This window comes from Patiria miniata, unplaced genomic scaffold, assembly GCF_015706575.1.
Source record: "Patiria miniata isolate m_02_andy unplaced genomic scaffold, ASM1570657v1 HiC_scaffold_7, whole genome shotgun sequence".
Lineage (NCBI taxonomy): Eukaryota > Metazoa > Echinodermata > Asteroidea > Valvatida > Asterinidae > Patiria > Patiria miniata.
The window spans coordinates 5,086,455-5,094,811 of NW_024037074.1; the positions used below are offsets into that span (position 1 = coordinate 5,086,455).

Sequence of the window (8,357 nt, forward strand, 5' to 3'; positions counted from 1 at the left end):
AAAATTCTTAGCTGACGCGGCGTGTAGCACTTATTCCTGTAATGCCGTCAAGGTGTCTTGAGACCTCTCACTCAGTAAGCAAGTAAACGTTTGTTTTGCTAAGCGCGATCAACCGAGTTTATTAACACATTGCCTACATGCAGGTGTAACAATATTAGTTTCCTATTTTGTACTAAATTTAAAGCTGAGAAACATTAAGCCTCACAATGTGACATGAACGGTAACTTGTTATTCTATGAATATTTTCAAAAATCACTTCACCAAAAAACTTTCAATTCCTGTCATTGAATTAAGCGCATAATTATTATTTATAAATTAATAAGTAGTCCCTAATTATATCTATATGAGAGCTAATTGCCAAGAGACAATATATCTTATATCTACGATGTTATTTATTTAACAACTGATGATTCGATTTGATTATTTATGTAAAAGCCTATAAAAGTTGTGTTAAGTACAATTGTTATAATCAATATTTATGTTAAATTGGGTGTGGTTCATTATAAGTATAGGTTGTGGGCTCATTATTTATTACTTATTCTCGTTGTTTAAACAGCGGCAGATCTAGAGGAGGGATGGGGACAACCCCCATCCTCCCTTTTGGCCACCCCACCCCCTATTATGATGCCAGTATAATGGAGCCAAAAAATAATAAATGGAATGGTAAAGAGCCTAAATATATTCTCAAATTGCCTTAGAATGCAGGAGGAAGTACTGTTGATTTGAAAATATCCTATGGGCATGCCCAAGACCCCCTCCATAGAAGGGTATACCTTTGGCACCCCTTTACTTAACCCCCTTTATATCACTCCGCCGTGTTTCCTGGAAGCTACATCCGCCCCTGTTAAATGTTAAAATAAAGAAGGTAAAAAGGCCCCATGTCCCCCTCCCGCCTGAAAAAAAGAAGAAGATAAGCTGGTGTCGTGTGCAGTAATTTCAGTATTTGTTTTGCTTCATAATGCTTGTAAAGTCAAGTTAAGTCAGGGCCCGCACACCGAAAAATTGCCTGGGTTAATTTTACCAAAGAAAGGGTGAAAAATGGAACTACCCAAACTTGGGTTGTTCTATAACCAATTTGTTTTGGTTAGAATTTCTGCTAAATTCAACCAAAATTTGTGGTAATTTAAGACGAAATTTAATTCTGTCTTGTATGACTACACGTTTTAGTTGAATTTAGCAGAAAATTCGAACCCAAACAACTGGCTATAGAATAACCCAAGTTTGGGTAGTTCCAGTTTTCACCCTTTCTTTGGTAAAATTAACCCAGGCAATTTTTCAGTGCAGGTGTCAGTTTTTGAGGGTTTGGATAGCTCTGGGGATTGCAGTATAGCTGTGGAGTTAGGTTAGGGGTAGGGTCACGTGGCTTCCGGTGGGTCGTTAGGGAAGACTCGTCACTAGTTCCAGCCGTGACGAACCTGCACGCTTTGCAGGAGCCTGGATCGGAGCGCGTCCTGGGCTTTTGATCGCATCTGACCCATGTTGTCCTCTTCAGTGTAGAGACTGCAGACGTTGTCAGTTGGTTCGGATGGGTCCAAAACAATGGGTCTGAAAAAAAACCCAATTAACATAGCGGTGTAAGTTGACAATACCATGATACCTGGGTCGGTCAGGTTGGTGTAGCGGTACTTTCCTCGCCTTCCACCGCTGTGACCCAGGTTCGAATCCTGCCTGGGCCAATATGTGGATTGGGTTTTCAGTCCCTACCTGTTTTCGTGGGTTTTCGTTTTCTCAGAATACTTTTCTGGGCTTTTCCTCACATCTAAAACTGTGATTTCTTCACATTGTCTTCTCTTAACTGGGACCCATGGGAGATCAGTGGATTCCACTGAATGGGCTACCCAGTTAAAATAAGAAATAAATATAATGAGGTCAATACTCATTTTTACAGTGCCGGGTCCTACGACAAAAAAAAGTTCTTTTTTTTTTTACATGAAATTTGCCAATCACAAAGAGAAGGGTAACTTCGCCAGGATTAGATAAAGGAGCAAATCAATATTTTGACTGAGAGCTACTGTCGGGTAATGCCATGGAAGAAGTTTTTGGAGCACAAAAGATACAACCCGACCATTTATTTCTATGCATGAACACGGGCAGATCAGACTTTCTCTTTCTGTTCTCTTCAACCCGGGCCAGAGAAAATAAACAGTCTTTTGTCGCACGGGGTCTGTTGCCGATTGCTTCCTAGAAAAAAACTTATCTAAGGTTATGTAGCATTTTGTACGTTCTTTAAGAGAAGTGTTTGTTATTGCTTCATACTTTTGCATTCGAAATTGAGCGATCACATCTTCTGCCCTCTTGGCATTGTAGTGCCGTGTCCAGTACACTCGCAACTGCGACAAATCGCTGAGCGTAAGTAGGACGTCCTTCAGCCCCTGGGCCTTGTTGAAGCGCAAAGGCCCGCCAGCGCTCTCCCAGCAGTGGATGGTGATCAGCTCCAGTTTGTAGGACTTCTGGAGACCCTTTGGGAGGAACTCATACGACCAATATTTGACCAGGCGGATGAGTGCCTTTACCGCGGTCGGCTGCTCCCTGACGAATGCCAACTGATTCTCGATCACGGCCGGGGAGTAGTACAGCCGGTCGCTTGGCTGCTGTCTCAGCATAGCGTCAAACAACTTCTTCTTATTGGCTGGAGGGAATAGAGTTTGTATATTGGGTGACATTGTGCAAACACACTGGAGTTGAATAATCGGGTCATCAAATGTAACTATTGTCAAAGAATACTGTATCTGGATCAAATATCTGAATAATTACTGCAGTGGTTACATTTATTTTTATGTTTGATGCATTTATTTTTTACGTTACTTTTGAATGCAGAAATATATGAACAAACCTGCATCACTCAGATGACAGTCGGCCGTGGCCATGAGGTCAATGCTCACAGAACGCCGGTCGGGACCGATTTGTTGAGCTTGAAGTTGATAAGGCATTCCTTGTTTTCAATGGCTGTCACGTTCCTTAGCTGTCCAAGAGCCCTCGCCATGCGTCTGAGTACTTCAGCGAGTTGGGTCTTGTATATATATGGTCCAACATCGATGATGGGCTGCAGGTGGGGCGGGTTGACAAAAGCCACGAGGTCCACGTCAGACAAGTCTTTGACCACTGTGCCCTTCCCGAGCGAGCCACTCTGCAAAAACATAAAAACTCTGCCTCAAATTAATTTGCATCTTCAAAAAGTTAGAAATGACAGCTGTCAAAAATTGCATATCATCCCCGTGAGACCTATCGTCACGTCATCGGAGGAATGCACTATCTGAGTGAAGTCGTATATCACTATTTACCTAGTCTGTTTCCCAGACCAAAAGATTCTGACTTTTCCTGATGAATCTTAGGTCCGGTAGCCTCCGGTAATACATTGTATTACAATTTAGGTCACGTGACTAAAACGGGAGGAATTCCTCCTTTTTCCGAAAATTTCCGAAGTTTGCCGAAGTCGTTTCGTCGACAATCGGATAGCGCCCGAGTATTTCTGAGTATATAATAATAGGTTTAATTAACTGCTAATTGCTTATTAATTTTATTTTAAATGAGTTGATAATTAATATTATTTCATTGCTTTCATTTAGAAAACTGAAAATTCAACGACGATTTTGTGCATCAAATATACTCGGGTCGTATGGGGCGAACTTTTTGCTGCGTCATGTACAATTTTGAATTTGACGACCGTTACCGAGATTTTCCAAAACTCGGTCTTCATTCGGCTCCGCCTGCTTACAGTGCTATTTGGGTGCCTAATTTTGAAGATTCCAGATCAACATTAGTCAATGTTATCTTACAGAAACATCAAACTGTATTATCATAACTGTACGATATTACTAAGCAAGTGATTTATTTAAAAACTTGATCAGAACATTAAAAGTTACAAGCGATAAAGCGAAATCGGAAACGAAGCCGAGCTTTGAAAAAGGGCCATCAATGTCGTCATGTTTATTTTTATCCACGGAGACTGCCTGACCTAAGATTCATCAGGAATAGTCAGAATCTTTTGGTCTGGGAACCAGACTAAATTTACCCTCATATTGTGTCCACCTTACCTCAAAACGTATAGCAAGGTTCATTTTTTTCAACAATAGGAGGTCATAGTTTAACAATAGAAGGCGGTTACCCACTTGCATGGGTATGACACAACGGGAGGTATGGGATAAAATGACAAATTAAAAACAACAAGAATCATGATTTTGGTCTTTATCTTCTTGGTATATCGCTATGTAGAAACAACATGCAATATGAGATTTCAGTGGAATGAAACAAAGGAGGAAAGTAAGTAAAGGGAAGTGAAGGTAGGCCACAACCGTCAAGTATAGGAGAGTGGTCAGAATTGATAATTGATCAGAAAAAAAGGTTGGAGGAAAATGCTCCCTCGTCTCCACCTCGATCTTTCGCCTATGCGTAACACCCTCACACAATGCAATCCTGAAGGATCGATGCCAATCCAAACTCCCAGTTGTTTTTTTGTTATCCCCGTCCTTAAAAAAAAAAAAAAAAAAACAAACAAACAAACAAACTTGCATACCTTGACCACCCTGTCGACATCAAATGGGACAGTGTTGGACGAGCAGATCCTGTGAATGGAGGTGACGACATCGTCGATGGCCTTGCGGCAGTGAGTATTGAAGGAGCCCGTCCCTTCTTGTAGGCTGTTGTTGTACCACTCCTCAAGCTCGTCAGGAGACAGGCACAATGGCTTCTTCTGACTTGGATAGTATGCCATAGTCCTAGGTCTGTCCAGTAACATGACGGACACAATATGAGGGCGCCATTTGGAGTAGGTACATTTAGGTACAAAATACGAACAGCGCCCCCCCCCCCCATTGGGTCCATAATCTATAATAAGGCCATATGTAAAACATTTTGTGATCAAGTCAAGCACGAAAGCTTAATACTGTCCCTGGCTGCACAGTGAAAATTCCTAATAAGGCCGTGTTTGGGAGGGTTACAAAATATTACTTCAAATTTGCCCAAATTACCGTAGCCTCCCCCTTTAAAACAAAAACTATTATAAATACGATATAATTGACAATAATAAAAGATATTTGTTTGTACAATCCAATACGCAGGAAGACGACAATTCAGCGACTCATAAGCTTTCCTATGGCTCATGTGTTGGGACGGACATCACCCCTTTAACAATAACTAACCTACATGTGAGGTTTATAACATATCTCGTATAAATGTACCACCGATGGCTGGCGGCCCTTCATGTAGCTGGGTTGACTGAAATATAGTCTATAGTCTTCTGGAATGTTCGGAAGAATTCCATAGAGCTATAGCTATAACTCTGAGAAAAAACACACGTCAGGCTAAGAGTCTACAGCAACTAAGTTCGTCACTAATTTATCATTAATCTATTCGACATCTGTACATGAGGTTCGGGGTAAAAGTACAATTAGCACAATCGCCCCTCCCAACCCCAGTCCAGCCCCCCCCCCCCCCCCAACACGTCACGAGCGATGTGCTGACAGTGTGGTATAACATAACATAGCCATAAATGAATGAACATTATTTCCTACAGATTAATATCAGAATTGCACGTGAGTTGCAGATTTGAAAAATGAATCATATACTCTATCAATCAGTGGAATATACTACCTTTTCTTTCGACTTGCAGCAATACTGGTGACGCTAATTAATGCAACTAAGTGTAAAAACTCGACCACATCGGAGGAAAGGAAATAATTATGAGGGTGAATCTAACAATTTCTCATCGCTGGTTTTCCCAATTTATACCGCACATGCAACATCAAAGCAGACAGAATACCAGCACATGAGCGCGGAAATTCCCCGATAAGACATAATTTATTACGAAATTCAATGTGCATGCGCGCAGCGCGCGTGGGCCCACGGAAGTGCGCTGACACAGACTACTCTACTAATAATTATGTAGTATTGCTCGCGTGGGACCACGCACTGACACATACTAATAATATAATGTAGCATGGTAGGCCCAGTACATTGCAATACTGAACAGTAGTTTAGGCATGTTGATTTAATACTCTGGGAATAAGGCAAAGTCTGCTTTACCACACAGTGGCGGATTCAGGAATTGTTGCGGGGGCGGGGGGGGGGGGGTATCAGTAAACAAAATCTGAAATGTAGACAGGATTTTTTTCTTCGGACACTTGGCCTCCGTAAAATCAAAAAAATTGGGGGGGGGGGTGTTGGGGGTTGGTACCATACTTTCCCTGGGGGCGCTGTTTAAATCCGACGATTATTACACTATATTACAGAATGGTGTACAAATTCCCACTAACCAAGCTGGGTCTCACCGTATTATGTGCACAGGTGGACATTATTACCAGTTTATTTTTTGGGGGTGTCAGAGCGGGGGGGGGGGGGGGTGCATAATTTTTTTGAATTTCTATGAAAACAATATTTTTTGTCAGACTTTGGTTTTTTTACCCCCTGGATCCGCGCCTGCATACCAGCTCAGACTCGTGCGTTCACAGTGGATAGGTATTTGTTCCTTTGTGAAAAGCATGGGTAATCAAAACATGTCCACGGTGAGGGCGCTCTGTACAAGCTGTATATTGAACACTCCTGTGTTCGCAAATTATGAGAAAGAGCCAGCAATTCGATAACGGCCTGTCACCTTTTGTATAAGGATATCCCACATAATTGGAGAATGTTATTCTCGCATTTTAATATTGTCAAATGCGTAATTCCCTTGTTCACACTCACAACCATAGGACTAAGCCTTATTTAAGAAGTGTTAAAGAGGTGAGCTTATAATGTCCGTGCAATTTTTGAGTTGAACCTCGAAACGAATGGGTACTTAATTTGCGATTATTCAGGCCACAAAAAAAAAATGCTCTCAGGCCTTGGCCGCGGCTGGGAAGGGTCTTCTTTGATCTTTGAGTCCACCATCCCTCCGGGTGCACACCGGTGAATAGGCCTACAGGCTCGATTCCCGGAGGGAGAGGGATCGGCATCCCGCCTGCGAATCTTTTTTTCTCAAACGACATCCGTTTGCCATCTTATGATTAAGCACATCCTTCAAAACGTACTTCTTTACTAGAAAAAAAACTGCACAGGCCTCAAAAGAAGTACATGTAATCCAATTACCTTCTCATTTCTGTTTTTGTTTATTTATAATGTTCAAGTATACAGTAATGAGGTGATGAAGGGTTTGAAAACACAATTAAGGAACATGGATGCCTATTACAGACACAAACGCCATGAATGAATTCACGGGCACTGATACATTATTGTGCAAGTCAGAATCCCTTTATTTTATCACATGGCTATATCATTCACAGTGTGTTTACGAAAGAGGAAGAATTGAATAATGAAAAAGAAATAACAAGTAGCCTACGTTCAGTTACTATATAACGAATTATTTCAATGTCCTTTTTGAAGGATTGGATCTTTCACAGAAACCGCAATTTAATGGACTGAAGACTAACATGTTCAATAAAGAAAAGGCTATATCCGAGTGGTTATTTTTTTAACAATGCATTGCACGTGACTGAGTATTTCATTTAACTAAAGTATGTTTCCTATATTAGCAAACGAACAGTACACAATCGGAATACGTCCTAGGAGACAAAGACACAATCGTCTTAGAACCATATGTCCGTTACGCCTCGGCTATTCCAAAAAAAAAATCAAATATAGTTTGGACCGTCTTAACTGGTCCCACCCATAGTTGGGACAGATGGGACGATACGATAGTTTGCGCGTAACATAATATGCCTGTTTGTTGTATTGTATATGGTTGCTGTTACTATATATTGTGGAATGCAATTCTCGGATGCAAACATTATATGTCCGTTAAGCCTCATTGCAATACCCCAAATATAGTTTGGACAGACTTAACTGGTCCCAACCATAGTTGAGACAGATGGGACGATACGATAGTTTGCGCGAAATATAATATGCCATTTTGTTGTATTGTATAAGGTTGCTGTTACTATATATTGTGGAATGCAATTATCGGATGCAAACATAATATATGTCCGTAAAGCCTCATTGCAATACCCCAAATATAGTTTGGACAGACTTAACTGGTCAGATCCATAAAGTTGGGACAGATGGGACAATACGACAGTTTGGGCGTAACATCATATGCCTGTTTGTTGTATTGTATAAGGTTGCTGTTACTATATATTGTGGAATGCAATTCTCGGATGCAAACATTATATGTCCGTTAAGCCTCATTGCAATACCCCAAATATAGTTTGGACAGACTTAACTGGTCCCAACCATAGTTGGGACAGATGGGACGATACGATAGTTTGCGCGAAATATAATATGCCAGTTTGTTGTATTGTATAAGGTTGCTGTTACTATATATTGTGGAATGCAATTATCGGATGCAAACATAATATATGTCCGTTAAGCCGCATTGCAATGCCCCA

At 41.1% G+C, this 8,357-nt stretch overlaps 1 pseudogene; it reads right to left on the reverse strand.

Annotated features, from left to right (window-relative positions):
* Positions 1 to 1,230: 1,230 nt before the first annotated feature.
* On the reverse strand, positions 1,231 to 5,717 carry LOC119744729 (annotated as a pseudogene).
* Between the last annotated feature and the right edge of the window lie 2,640 nt (positions 5,718 to 8,357).